This window comes from Argiope bruennichi, chromosome 6, assembly GCF_947563725.1.
Source record: "Argiope bruennichi chromosome 6, qqArgBrue1.1, whole genome shotgun sequence".
Taxonomy (NCBI): domain Eukaryota; kingdom Metazoa; phylum Arthropoda; class Arachnida; order Araneae; family Araneidae; genus Argiope; species Argiope bruennichi.
Genome location: NC_079156.1, coordinates 10,133,585 through 10,149,889, shown reverse-complemented (window position 1 = coordinate 10,149,889; position 16,305 = coordinate 10,133,585). Strand labels below are relative to the sequence as shown.

The window sequence follows — 16,305 nt, the reverse complement described above, 5'->3', positions numbered from 1 at the left end:
TCATCACGCTCAGTGCTCCGTCCAGATTGAAGGCGTTTCAATTTCGCTACCTCCGTTTGCGCCTTGCCTTTTGTTTCCGCTCATTAGATGATCTGGAGTTGAGCTGCTCTGTAAGTTTTGCTGCTTTTGTTTGCAACATTAATGTTTTTACTTTTCTTGCAAAAACATGACTTAGCCGCACTAGACTTTTTTAAGTCGGGGGTTCCATCTAATATATGTAACTTGGAGTTTTACATGTCGGATTTAGTAAAATATTGAATATTAAGAAAAAGATATTTAAACTGCTTTTTTTTAATATCAATTTAATTTAAAAAAAAACTTTTTAGATAAGCTTTAAAAAGAGGGTCGTTCGTTTCATTTTTAGACATAAATTCGTTTCATTTTTAGACATTAAATAATTTCATAAATATTTTAAAAACCGTTTTCATTTATTGCTTATTTCTCTCCAGTTTATCTCTTATCGAGTTGCCCTGAAGAAAAGCTTTCTTTCCGTATGTCAGCTTGGATAATTGTTCCAGAATGTTTATTTCCTTTGCTTTTTGAATAAATAATTTATATTATTTTATTATTATTTCTTTAAAAGCATTGCTTCTGAGAAAGTTTCCTTTCAACATTTTATGTGTAGATTAATGCGTTCCTTATAATATACTATTTTGTAAATTTTTTTGATTATCATAAAAAGTATCAAAAAGAAAATTCATAAATAAAAATTATTAAGAGAATTGGAATATTCTTGACAACGAATATCCCAACGATTTTCTCACGTTTTGAGCGGAAAACGTGGGAAAAAAAAACAAAAAAAAAAACAGGAAGTTGACAACATGGTTTAAGAAAACGAAAAAATGAATTTATTTATTTTTATAGTAGAAATTTCTGTGAATTACATTTTTAAAAGTTGATTTTTTTAAGTTTGCAATTTTCAAACCTATATATATTATTCGTTTTCATAATTGGTGAAATATCCCTTATTTTATGAGGGTAAAAATTTTAAATTTTTTTTGTCCCTTGATCTAGAAGAAGTATTACGTAATAAAAACTATTAAGAATTTGTTATTTAAAAATAGATTTATCATAAATCGTTTTCAAACTTTTATAAAATGTTTTTACGATTTATATATACATCTGGTAAAAGTCACTATTTAATTTCATAATATCGTTTCAAAACAAATTTGTTAAGGATAGAAGAATTTTAACATCTAATTGAATTGCCAAGAAAAGTATCACAATCTGGAAACAATTCATAACAGCAATTTTATTGGATTAAGTTTTTGGATTGGTCATCCAAAATTATCGCTATATTTTCTCCCGGATATCGGACCGAATGAAGAGACAAATAATCAGTTTACAAAATGGCGAATATAAACGAATAAAGAATTCGTATTAATTTTTGTTTGTGAAATTTAATTTATAATAGAAAAGCATTTGAAATGTTTCTAAAAACCTAAAAAATGACTGTTAATCGAAACTAAAATCATTTGAATAGTAAAAAATATATATAGGGAATAAAAATAGAGCATCTGTTGTGAAAGAATCAGGCGCTTGTAGACCATTTAGTTTCTAATAATCAACATATCAGAGAAATGAAGCTTGGTGGCTTTTTTTAACAGTTGGAGAGATTATTGAATAAAATATCATTTAATATAATAATATTTCATATATCATTTGACTCCTGTCAAATGATATAGGAAACAGTAAGCAACTTCAGCAGTACCACCATTTCAGTTTTTACCAAGTCGTTTCTCAAATTGTACCAAAAACAATAACATTTTGAGTTAAATTTGTGGTGAAAGCTTATATGCCAGTTAACAGTTAACAGTCTTGTTTCCAGTATTGTGGTTATATTCAATATTGTGATCAATATTGAATACAACCACAACTACTGCCGTACGCAGCACGAAATGCACTCCCGCCTTTTACATGTAGAACTGAAACTCTCCACAAAAAGTATGCACAAAGCTGATGAGCTTACGAAAATAATCTGAGATTCTGAAATGACAAGAATGAAACTCTATTAAGATTTAGAATGTCTTTTAATAAAATTGCTATCGTCTTTTAATAAATGTCTTAGAATGCCTTTGGAATGTCTTTTAATAAAGTTAGCGCAGGTCGTCAATTCATTTTCCTCCCACAGATTTGTATATATTTTGATGGCAACGAAATGCGATTCCTAATATTATACATTAAAATAATATTAAATAAATAATATTATTAATTTTTAAAAATAATCTTTCAGTTTTCACTTTCTTTTTCAAATATCAAAAGATTTAGCATTTTGTGGCATTTTTAATACTGCTTTCCGCTTTTATAGTTTTTAAGATATGTCAAGGGACTCAAAGATTTTTTAAAATTTTTATATTATATTATATATATATATATATATATATATATATATATATATCAGAGAACCCATCCAACAAACAAGTTCTATGTCAGGACAATGTACGATTGTGTCTTACTTTAATTTTGATATCACGTGCTTACTGAATAAACTTTTAGATGCAACAGTAGCCGTAAATGGACGAATATATTAAAATATGTAATTTTGTTGAAAAAAACTCGGGGGAGGGGAAATCCGGAAGAGCACTTGTTTATTAGTAGAGTATGTTAACATAGCACAGCTCACACTGAGCACATTAAGGAGCATATAAGAAAGGGAAAATAACGAATTCAGAGCTAATGCACACTGGAGATCGGAAAAGGAAGTTTGACGCTGTCACACCACTTAGCGCAGTGAATCTGCATTTCGGAACAACACCCTTTTTCCTTCGTCAATTGACCTGACGGTCAACTAAGCTGTTAATTTTTTTTACACAGAGCGAGAGATAGTCAACCTTTCGAGGTAATTAATACACATCTCCAATCGTATTGTGAATACCACATGTCAAATTTCATTCATCTGGTTCAGTTTTATTATTATCTTGCTCATTTGCTGAAGAATTTGCATCGATTCATCCGAATGATTTGAAAATATGAGGGAATCTGCAATTTTAATGTAAGCACTACTTGCCGAAATTCGCCTGTCTAGCTCTTTTATGCCTTATTCTGATTCTGTGCTCCAATCGTAGTGTGAATACCACATGTCAAATTTCATTCATCGATCTCAGCTTTGAATTATCTTGTTAATTAGTTGACTGATCGAATGATTTGACAATGTGAGGAAATCTACAATTTTAATGTAAGCACTACTTGTCAAATTTCGTCTTTCTAGCTCGTTCTGTCATTTATATTCACTCAGACAAACTCGGGAGGGGGGGCATTAAAATATCGAAATTAAATTTTTCAATTGTCATAGTCTTTTTTTTATTTGTATTATTTTGCAACCATGTTGAGAGTAGAGTTTATCTAGTATTATTTACGTGAAGACTGAATGTGATTCTTTCATTTCTCTTTCTCATTGCAAATCGATATCTTGGAATTCAGTTTCCGACAGTCAGTTGTTTCCATCGGACCTGCCGCCACGCAGACCCAATTTTACGCGATGGCCTTCCATAGAGACCCACATTTTGCATAGAAACTTGTAACACACATAGACTGTTGTAGAAACTTATATTGAATTTTACGTTCCTTTCGTTTCTATGGTAACTATTGGCCATAACAAAATGCAGATTTGTTTATGATCGACTCCAAATGGTCGTAATTATTGTCGTAAGCGGAAGGAGGGGGGGAGGGGCAAGATGGCATTAGAGGCACTTTTTCTTTGTAGTTTGGGAAAGTGCGATTAATCATTTCTTTAACTTTAAATGAAATATTTACTTAAGGATTCAATCCGCACATCGTAACTGCACGCGTCATCTAATTACTTTCTGCCAACGCAGACGTCCTTGTCCTCAAGTTTAATGTGCATTTAATTCCAGCATTAAAATGATCAACTCAACTGCTTGATAGTTAGATTGAAACATGCAGATAAAAATCGGCAACACAATACACTTAATATCTCAAACACCTTATTTATAGATTTTTCAAAAACACTGAGAAAATAAAGAAAGAAAATAAAATCAGCTACTATTTTGCTACAAAATCTGTACGAATAATAAACATAAAAGTGCATGAGTTTGTTGATGCACTACAAGCCAGGCTACTTATTTGACTTCCCGTTACGAAATTCAGCACATATCTCTATGTAGGATAGAAATGTGCATCTAGTTGCTATTATTAAATAAAATTTTAATTAAAATTTTATTTAATTAAAAATAAAGCTGGCGTTTCCAAAAATACTATAGCACAAAATGAATTAATTTTTAAAAAAAATATGTCTTTTTAGTGTTACCATTTTAATAGTCGTGTAAATTTTTCCTTGTAGCGGTTACATATCTCTACTACCTTCTCTTTTGATACAACAGATGGCGTTACCTTATTAACATCAATGTATTATTCCCATGATCCATCTTGGGGATTATTATTAGATGGTATTCTAAGTGAGTGTCGTGTTCGTTTTCTCTTGTAAATTGTAGAACTTAGAAATTAATTAAATAACTGTTCCTGAAACGCGTCTATTATTTTCATCTTCCTCATAATGAAGTTATAAAAAGTCTCGCCCATTTACATCCTGAATTCTGTTAATTTATAAACATGTTTAAATATATTGCCTAATTTTCAGCAATAGATTGCATTGTTGTGTTGAAGTTAAAGCCGTTTTCATCGTTTCGTCAACTGTTTATTGGCCCGATTTTCTTCCATTGTTGAAATGTATAGAAGAAGAATTTTGTTTAGTATCCGTGTAGCTTACAAAAGGATTTTAAAAAATGAAGTTAAGTACCACGAAATTTAGAAGATAGATAAATCGCACATTAACATTCGCACATTTACTTTCGTTATAACAATCATTCATCTGCATAATGTATTAGTTAGCAGGTAACGAAGAATCTGGTCCCTTCTGAATCCCACTTCGGGGGTGGCAGATAAGTGCAAGTGACGAGGAAGTTTTGTCTGGTCTTTCAGTTTATTTCCCCAGCATTTATAAAATTTACATTGCCTTAAAATAGTTCATTAAAATGTGTCCATTAATTATTCAAAACTCGTATTCTTTTTATTTGTTTAAGGAATTAGAACAGATAATACGTGTTGTACTTGAAGAGTCGCCCTATTTAGCTGCGTGAAAATTTATTTTTGAAACAATAACAAGAATTTACATTGTTGCACTCCTCCTAATTTGGAAGCTGGCATCTGAGTCGTCACCTCCTCCGCGTCAAAACCAGTTGGAATATTTTTTTATCCGCCAAAAAAAGTAAAAAAAAAAAAAAAAAAAAAAAAAGCCCAGCGGCTTTAGATTTAAGGCTGGAACTCTTTTATCTCTATGCCATTCTGCTGAAGTTACAAATATGTGATTTCTTTGCTGCAAATGTTCACCGGCCTTTTATCACATAGAAGTTAAATTTAGGAATACTGGTATCGCATTTTAGAGCAACATGAACAAAAAGTCAAGATAAATCGTGATCAGACGACAAGAACGGCGTCTGAATTGCTACCTCCCATTCTGAGCTTCCACACCACTTCAATCAAAAGATATCAGATTCAACCCTTTACCTGGAATGCCATTATCCCATACACGCCTGTACTTTTGGGTTTTATTCTACGGGAGCTAAGCTTTACCATCAGACTGCTTCATATGCTTATTTCGATTGAGTTTTTAAGTTTTGAGTTTTAAATAAGGTGAACAGCCAGTTAGAAATATCTCCTATTAGTACTAAGAATTAGTATATTAAAATTAGCCGTATTTTTTTTAATATAAAAATCAAAATCTCGACATAAGTTATTTTTTTATTGTTAATAGCATGGAAGATAAAAAAAAAAAAATTGGTTTTATTCTTATATTTAAACAATGTGTCTCAAGCTATTCAGTTTTGAAAAGTGAAATTTTATTGACAAGACTGTGTTTCTCGGATCAGCTCGTATCAAAGGTAACCTGTGTAATGTATTAACTAAAGAGAAAAAAAATCTAGATTTTTGTTGCATATATTGCACGAAATGTATTGGAATAGCGGTCACTTGGTAGCCTGACCTCATTTAATCCACAGGTAAGAGGTCTCTGGACCATATAACATAAACTTGGTGTATGTAAGTGAAATTAACAAAAAGGAAAATCTATAAAATTTTAATGGAAAAAAAGAAAAGAAAAAGAAAAAAGAGGTGATTTTATAAGAAATGTTTCAACTCGCTCGTTAAAGGGAACTCTACAATATTTCCAATCAATGGCATGCAGTCACGCATTTCAAGAGGGGACGTTCCTTTTTTTTCCGGAATTATGATCGATTCTCGCAGCAATTCATTTCCGTCTGAGCTGCAATTCATTCTAAAATCTCGAGGCGTATCTACTGAGCCACTAAGTAAATGAATCAGATGATAGCTTCATATTTCCTCGCTTAGATGCTTAATGTCATTATAGCAATCGAAATCAACCCATGCGATGGATTAAAGTAATTTCGTAAGTACTATAGCCCAACAACAACAACAAAAAATTGTTTTGTTTGATGCTTGGAATTTTTTCCCATTGATTTTGGTTATATTTGGTGTGCTGGTTCCAAATATGAAAACAGTGTTTCACCACCATTTCTACTTTTCGAAATTTAGACTAGCTAAATTATTAAATATTTTAAATTTTGATTTATAAGCTACTTTTTGACAGAAGAATCGCAAGAAAAGAAAGCAACAGAAGTATCTCCCCCCGAACTGTTCTTGCGTACTCTCTAGAAAAGGTACATTCCCTCATCCGTGGCATAAGACTGTGGATCTTGGGAAAAGCCATGAGAGTTACGAGTGTTCAGATTTTGATTTTGATGTATACAATTAAAAAACACAGTGCCGGCGTCCTGGCATAGGGGTTGCGCGTCTTCCCCGTGACCTGGGGGTCCTGTGTTCGATTCCCGGTTCGGGCATGGTTGTTCTTCGTGTTCTATCTGTGAGAGGTGTGAATGTGCCCCCCTGTAAAAAGGGGTTGTGCAAGCGAATGTGATGCGTGAGTAGCTAAGACGTACTCTTGGCCCTAGTTGGCGCTACTAAAACAAGAGACGCTCCCTTGGCTTAAAATCACTGACTTCGTCAGCGAGCTTGTCCATGGCAAGTGCCATTATAAACAACAACAACAACAAAAAACGCAGTGTGTACTGTGTCAATCATGTAATAACCATAGAATTGTAATTGATATAGATTTGAAATTGCAGTTACAGGATCAAATATCAAATTTCCTTTATTTGAGTTCGCTGATTTGCGCTTTTATATGCTTCATAGGAGAATAACGAAAACCAGTACTTATGTGTTAACTGAAGGTCATTGATGAACAATAATTGCGAATGATGGATTTGGATCTAGGCATTTTTACAAAAACGTGAATGCGATTTTTGACTTTTTTTTTTTTTTTTTTGGCGATTAATCCTTGACCTGCAATTCGATACAAAAGCACCCGAAGATCGATTATGCATTTTAGACCTATCTTTTCCGGCCGACTGAAACCAAAATTGAAGACTGAATTATACTTTTAGTTATAAGATCATATTCCACGTTTTATTTATTTAAATCATTGATTGGGTCTTTTAAGTCATTGCTTTTGCATGCATGCGAAAGTAGAGTTTGACAGACTCTTGAAAGATTTCATTCCGAATTTCATACATACATGTTAGAAGCTAAGCCTGAGTGCTACATTTTTTATAGGATTCTTTACGTTTCTTAGCTATACTGCTTACTTGTACTCTGACAGCCGGAAAGACAGATTTTTTTTCCTTCTGGATTTCATGCAAAAATTGATAAATATTGTTATGAAATTTCCGGGGTTCGTTTGGATAGTGGGGGTTATATGGTGTGAAGAACGCTCAATCACCAGGCGGCAGTAGAAAATGAAACAACGACGTTTATTTACACGAAGACACACAGGACAACACAAAGACGACAACTATATACAGCACACAATTATCTTCAGCCGAGACGTGCAGACAACAGCACACAACAGACTCTAATGCAGATCGTAGCGCACAACTTAATTCAGCACTCACTTGACTCCGTCGCTGCTCCGCTAATCTCTGGAAGGCCAGTTCTTTTTGTCGATTCCGACTACTCAATTCACCACTGGTTCACCACTCGACTCACCACTACTCTGGTTCACTCTACTCTACTCTGTTCTGTCGATTCCGACTTCTCCTCAATTCACCGTCGGTTCACAACTCGATTCCGGCAGCTACAGGCTGCTCCTTTTATAGGTCTCAGGAGGCGGGGCTAGAAGCCTCTCAACCAACCAGGAACATTCGAGGCGTAACTCGGTTCCTAATGGACGGATCGGGAAAATTCTCGACGTTACGGGTATAATCTATTTTGGCACCAAAGTCGCCAAATTCGTCGCCAAGTCGCCAAGCTCTGGGACCTCCTATGGAACCAGCTATGCTGGGAAGCCGCATCACAGGTTCGTAACATTATCTACAAATTTGATGTCAAGTCCATATAACAAATTTCATCCATCTAGCTCAAAGTGTTTTTTAGTTATCGTGTTCACAGATAGGTAGACATAATTCCAAAAAATGTATTTTTCAGACTCAAGGAAGTTTGAAGCGCGGTGATTCGTCAACACCTTTGTTTCGTATTTCTTGGCGATTACAATACTTTCTCTTTGTGTATTTCGTAGACGAGAAAGTAAAAACGAGCGAACTACTAAAGAAGACACAGTTGATGATGAAGAAGAATCCCATTCTTAAACCTCTCACAGAATGAGATCTTGCCTTCGACTTAGCTAAATATAGGATTAATGACACATTTAGGGAAGGAATAATGCGTTTAATTGCCCTGGCTTTGCATGTTTAGCCCAAAATTTTCCGGAATAAATACTGAGAAATTTAAAGTTGGTATTTTTTTTTGTCTCCAAACTGAACAGTTTATAAACGATTGATCATCTGTATATGGTAAGAACTTTGATTAGCTTTTGTGAAATTGGGATACATGTACGTACTGTACAAATATAAAGTACTACCAAAGAGACAACTATCATTTTTTATAAACTTGTTATTTCAGCATCTTCTGGAATACTGTGAATCACCCGGATGTTATTCCAGGATCACAAAGCGATCGTGGCTTGGTTGCGCATCTCTCTCAGCAATTCACAAGCTTTATTTTGAATCAATCATCATAATAATAAGTTTTTAAAATCGCTGGAGCCTGGATTATCAGTTAATTTCTTTCGATAATTTGCCAGTTTGAGTGTCATTGCGTGCTGCTTGCCAAACATGTCAGAAAGCCGAAATTTAATGTTGATATTACATGAAATGAAATTTTGGACTTCTTTTTGTTACAAATCTGTAATGTTGCTTCCTAGCATGGTTAGTTCAATCACTGGAAAGACCGTTTTACTATCAGCTCTGTTGGATGATGATCGGGTGCCTAACATAACATTATTAAGTGGAATACGTTTCATTTATTAGGATATCATGCTGTTCGGGATATGCTTTATCTTCCCAGTTTGTATAACATGAACTATTCTCTAAACTTCAAACGCAGGTATTGCTAGTGAGATGTTACTTTATTGAAACTATCAATCTCACTTCTTTATATTTAAGAAACATATAAGTGTAAAGATTTGTTTCTTTTAATAAAAAGTGAAAATTTTAAATCTATCTTAACTGCGGTAAGAGCTCTTTTATCGCCCTGCATAAGCACCAGTCACAAAATTTTTTTAATCGCGTTGTAGAACATACAGTGTTACACGAAAATTGTCTGAGATAGATTGGATAAAGGTTTTGACTTCATGACTATTATACACTTGTTATCCTTCTATAATTCACTTGATTTGATTTGACCTATCGTCCCATTGTGAGAACAATATTCGCATTCTTTTAGTATACACATTTTTTCTGTTTAACGCTTTAGTTTACACATTTTTTCTGTTTAACGGAACTCCTTTCAGGTTTGTAAGGATGGAATTTAGTACTTAAAATTTAGTTTAGATTTTCAGGGATGACATCTACCAAGATACTCTGCTTTCAAAACTTCCCTGCCGCACCAGTGGGAGGATCCTCAATGTGTTCTTAGCTTACAGCATAGTCGGACATATGGCAGTTTATTCGTGGAATAAGGTTTCAAACGCGAGGCCTTCCGGTCTTAGGTCACCACGACCTCATTCTTTCATTTTTGAAGTAATCATTTCTTATTCGTGGTAGTAGAGCCTCGGCTGAATGGGCCCCACCAGATCTGCACCTCCATGAGTTAATTGTGAGAATGCTCGGAATGTAGAGTGACGGTCCGGGTCATCAATTGAATACTGTAGAAATGAGGATAGCATAAATATTAACACAATCATCATAAATTTAAAATATAATCGAATCAGATGAAGATCCAAATATTAGATTCTTAGCAGCAATAATATTTTCAGAAATTTTCAAGCTGAATGAGATAAAGTTTGTAATAAGAAACAAAATTCTTCTAAACATACATTTTGTGATGCAAATGCATATTACAGAATTTAAAATTTAAATGCAGCCTTTTTTTCTTCAAGCAATTGGTTACAATAGACTACATTATGTTCAGTTTTGAGGAAATGTACTCATGTACATTTTGTAATGGTAACATTGAATAATAATGGATGATAGCGTATTGTTACGAATCTGTGATGCGGCTTCCCAGCATAGTTGGTTCCATCATCAGAAAGACAGTTTTACAGTCATCTGTATTAGACGGAGTCCGGGTGTTGGGTCGGAGGTCCATGAGCTTGGCGACAAACTTGACAACCATTTGGCGACTTGGCGACGAATTTGGTGACTTTGGCGCCAAAATAGATTATACCCGAAACATCGAGAATTTTCCCGATCCGTCCATTAGGAACCGAGTTACGCCTCGAATGTTCCTGATTGGTTGAGAGGCTTCTAGCCCCGCCTCCTGAGACCTAAAAAAGGAGGCAGCTACAGCTGCCAGGGTGTGGTAGTCGGAATCGACGGTGAAGAAGGAGTCTTCCAGAGATTAGCAGAGCAGCAACGGATTAAGCTAGTGCTGAACTAAGCTGTGCGTTACTGTCTGCAGTAGAGTCTTGTGGTATGCTGCTGTTTGCACATCTCGCGGCTGAAGATAATTGTCTTCTCTGTGCTGTATATAGTTGTCGTCTTTGTGCTGTCCTGTGTGTCTTCGTGTAAATAAACGTCGTTGTTTCTTTTTCTACTGCCGCCTGCTGATTGAGCGTTCTCCACACCATATAACTTCCACTATCCAAACGAACCCGGGAATTTCGTAATAGTATGTACCTGATACTTTGTACCAGGTAGGCAAAGGTATCAGGTATACAAACTGATGCCAACCAAATATATCAGATATTCGGCATTAGTTGATATCAGATATTCGGCAGATTGGTGCCTATAAATAATGTCTTCGATCTCATTTCGTTTTTGGTTGCGTAAAATTATATCAACTTATGTCGAATATAGGCATTTCCCTAACGAAATATTTCTGCACTGTTCGTGAGCACATGCCCTGTGTTCCTGTTTGCATAAAATAGAAGATTCTACGCAAGAAAAAACCAGGAAACAATTTTCTTGACTAGTCACCATTTATTCACATCAAATCTCCCCTTATTTTTATACAATTTCCGATAAGTAATTCCATATCACGGTTACAAATATTTCTTAGACAATAAAAATTATTTTTTTCATAAACTACTAATTTCACAAGAAACTCGCAGGGTTTTCGCATTATCGTTAAAATAAATTTGCTCTGCTTTTCTTCTAGAGCTACTTAACGCTCACACGCCACGTGAAGGTCTACTTTTCTTCACTGCAAGGCAAAACAAAAAAATCTTTTCTGCATGACTTTCAAGACAACGGGAATGCGCTGCCACCTGGGGTTAGGAAGGGGAACTAATCCCGACAAGTTGATGCAAAAAGTAGGATTGATTTAGTATCGCCTAGTTCATCGTTTCGCCTTGGTGACATGAGTTATGTTTCTAAAACATATATTATTTCTTATTATTATATGAAATAAAAATATTTTAAAACTTTTTTAAACCTGTCGTTGCAATATTTATTAAATATACAAAATTAATAGTATTTTCTACGAATAAATAAATATATTTTGCTTACAACTTTTTTATTCGAAACAAATAATTAACTTAGACAACAGAATTATTATTGGTAAAAAATATTGAGCATAAATAAAAATTTAGCGTTAGACATGAATAGAATTTTCAGAATATAATAATTAAAAATATATACTTAAAAAGACAATATTTATATTTTAAAATCTAAATCTTAATATATAACAAAATACTACTTAAAAAACAAATAAAAATTAAATTCTTGTTGTCAGTCTTAAGTTGTATGAAATCCTTACTTTTTAATTGTGCATTAAGATATAATGTACAAAATTATAATTAACAAACATTGCTGTTAGTAGCAAGCAATTTGGATAGATATAACAGTCTTTAAAGTTAATATCTAATGTTACATAGATTTTCATATGTACTGACGAGAAAGATCTGTAAAAGTATCAGGTACAATTCAGTATGGGTGTCTACCTGCACTTGATATATGTAAAATCGGATATCAACTCTAATCTCAAATTTAATAACTTGTGGGTTTGCCTAATATAATAATGGATTTTTATAGAATATTTTCTTCGATTCAACATTATATTAAATCAGTAATTCCCTAGCACCCCAAAATTTCTTTGAAAAGTGTGATTTCTATGCAATATCATCAGGCTGTGAAAATAATTTTCGGCATTTGTAATTTCAATCGGTGCTGGGAATTTCACAGAAACCCGGGAAAACAGTTATCATTTTTGCGTTTTCTTTTCAGATGCAATGAGGTTTCTCTTCCAGTTCCGGGATCGATCACTGATTTTCATCTATTACATAATTCATCAGTTGGAATGTCCACAGAATTCCAATTTATTTGTTTTATCAAAGTTTCAGCAGGTGTCGCTGCCAAAAAGAAGTATTTTCATTTTGCTGTAACTTTCAAAATAAACTGAAAGAAGTTTCACCGCCGAATAAAAAATCGTTCAGTCGCGGATTGTTATGCGGTTAAGAGTCCAAAACTTTTGAGAAAGTTTATATATTTGAATGGCAACAAAGACCGAAAATCTGAAAAAGAACTGAATGATCAGTATTTTATGCAGATATAAATATTTGGCACCAGCATACTGATTAGTTTAAGAAATAAATAATGTATAAAAGCTTGTGACTACAAAATTATTAAATTTATCCAATCACAAAAATTAAAAAAACGTAATGCGAAAAAGTCGTCGGAATACTGACTTTATGTTTAACCATTTCTGAAACTTAGGACTTTATTTAAAAAAAAAAAAGTTAGATTATTGCCTGCATGCATCGTTTATGACTTCACTGGCATTCACATTATTACTATTATTCATATTATTAATACTCAAATATTACTTATTAATACTCAAATTATGAATACTATAATCAATATAAAAAAGAAGGGAATGAATGGATTTTATTACATATAATATATATATAATGTAAAACACATATTTTTGAGAAGTTTGATGGCCGAAGAGAGAGAAGACACTTTGAATTTTTAAACTTCGCTTTTATTCCATCCCGGGAAGCATAATCTATGTGCAAGTAAGAAGCGACGAGGTACGTCAATCTACAGCCCGACATAAGTTTGAAAAGAGAAAAGAACCACAGAAATATTTCTCCCCATGATTATACACTGTGAGATTCAGACCGGGATTACTTTAAACGCGTCGATTTAGGTAAGGGGAAAATCGGTATCTTTTAATTTAGTTATATTAACGTCCCGTTGTAAAGCAACGCTAGGGCTATTTTGGGACGGACCTCGTCATTTTGAACCGCGGTCAGATAACGAGGACGACACCTGAGCTGGCCCTCCTCTCCACACCAGCGGGAGGACGTTTGGCATGACGGATTTAACGTGCAACAGAGCCCTTTACACGGCGGTTCTTCGGTGGAAACGGGTCTCGAACCTGAAACCCTACGGCTCACAAGCCGAGACCTTACCACCAGGTCACCGCGGCCCGTTTTCTTTTAATAGAATTTTCTTAGCTTGATAGATTTTTAATCCCTTCATTCGGAACGTGTGCAAGTGAAGATTTAAGCATTTAGATTTAAAAATACCATAGAAATAACTGGACACCCCTGAATTTTTTTTTTTTGTTTAAATTCAAAATTGTTTTCAAAGTATATGAAAATTCTCTACAAAAATAGGGTAAATTGAAATCTCGAGCATATGGAATTGAGTAAAATATATTAGATAAATATCTGCCTTCTAAATATATCTCACTCAGACTTTTCCTGAATGATTTTATGCTCATTTTCAAAGTAGTTCTAAAGTCATTTCCCTCAAAACATTTCTAGTCTCTCTTTATAATATGTCTTTCTTCTCAAAAGTGGTAGTACTTCTATTAGATGGAAAATTGATCCGAAAGTTTAATTTAGCAGAAACCAATAATGCGAATATTGATTAAAAAATGTTTTTTAAGATCGGAAGAAAATGTCCTATCGAGGTTATGATCTAATCATAATAATGGTATCTTGTGAAATTCTTATATTTGCTCTTTACTCGGGGTTCTCTCGCAGAAGGAAGGCGAGGGAAGATTTCTTTTCTTTGTTTCATCGAAAACAGAGCAATAATGACATGCTGGAGTATTGCTGGTAATTCTACATACGTTCTATAACTTTAACGAAGCAGGTCGAAAGAAAATAATGTCATCATTGAAAAAAAATCAACTTCCAGATTTTGATGGCTTTTTGATGTTTAACACTTCATTTAAACCTATAAGAAAAAAAGAAAAGAAAAAAATGTGGAACTATGGATGCCTGTCGGTTTGTATATGAACTCGTAGCTGAAAATCTCAGTGAGCTAGATGGATGAAATTCTGCATGCTGTTTTACACCAAAAACGTATCCCCCCCGGATCCCCTCGTAATGGAGGATACGAAGCTGGAACTTCTTTTTATTATTAACTAAAGAATATTTTATTAAATATGACTCATATAACTAAGAGTTTGCATAAAAATTTTAAATTCAATAATTCTTCCGAACATTTATTAATTCAAAAGACATAAAATATAATTATTTATTTCAATTAGATAATTTTTCTTATAAGATATGTATGTCTTATATAGCGTCCCCTTAAATAGCGTCTAATTACGAATTAGTAATTAGACGCTATTTAAGGGGATGTGGTGTATATATTAAAAGATGCTTGTCTTTAAAACACAGAATTATTGAATTAAAGCTATAAATATTTTTAAGTCACAAAAATCTTTTCCTTGCATTTATTATTTTTTATCATGTTTAATATTTATTTTATTTAATACAGACATATGTTAAAATATTTAATTTTTAAAAATTTAGATTGTAGTAAAAATTAATTATTGTTTTAATTTGTGTTTTATCAACATAATGGCAATAGATTTATAGAAGATTTTTTTTTCTTCTTGCTAGTACAAGTTAAATTTTATTTTTGGTTTGTTTGAAATATATTGTTCGAAAATGTGCATGAAATATTTTTTTTAAAAAATTGATTCACAATCAGAATAAATTGTATGGTAGAATATTAGGTTGAAACGATAATTCTTTGAATTTTTAGCTGATTTAAAAGTTATTTTTGTGCTGTAATAGTTTAGAAAGCTTTCGCTAAAAAACTTCAAGTTCTTAATGAATGAAAATTTCAATTAAGTTTCTAAAGTCTAGTTGAATATACCCATTCTGTATGTGTCAAGTTTTATGGTTTTAAGTCAAATGGTCTATCTTTTAAAGCGCCAACACACTAGCACACACAATAATCTTTATTATATAGAAAGATTATTGCGTGTGAGGTAAAAAGAAAAACAAAGTTATTGGAAATGTATTTCATACTTTGTAGGTTTATCGCTTGGCGTTTTACAGAACGCCTAGGAAATGTATGACATATTAATACTTCGACTACCAGTTTTTAACATTCTATAGAATGCCAGATTTCAAACGTTGCTCGTAAAACCAAAAAGCAAAAACTTCAAATCTATACATGTAAAGTGATAATGTACCTGACTCTGAAATCGCTCTTATTGTCGAATAGCAGAGATCAAAGTAAACAAGACTATTTCATTGAATTTTTTTACAAGTGCACTTATTTAACGCTTCGATAATGAATGGAGCTGCAAAATATTATTAGAAATGCTAGGAAAACGGATCGCCATGTCAGCAAAAACTCCATTCAATCGGTGGAAAGGATATGTAAAATGAATGAAGAAATAAAAGTCAGGGAGAATTTTATACAACGCGAAAATAGACTTAAATATCGATATATAGGCAATTTCTATGAGTGACCTAAGGAAATTGAGTTTATTTTCCAAAATTATTATTTCACAAAAATAACT

At 33.2% G+C, this 16,305-nt stretch overlaps 1 protein-coding gene across 1 annotated transcript in view; it reads left to right on the top strand.

Annotated features, from left to right (window-relative positions):
- LOC129972274 (uncharacterized) overlaps positions 1-16,305 on the top strand; it is a 34,327-nt gene continuing 18,022 nt past the window's right edge. Inside the window, exon 1 of the mRNA XM_056086351.1 lies at positions 1-110. The gene's annotated coding sequence lies outside the window, so the exon portion shown is untranslated. The remainder of the gene's footprint in view (positions 111-16,305) is intronic.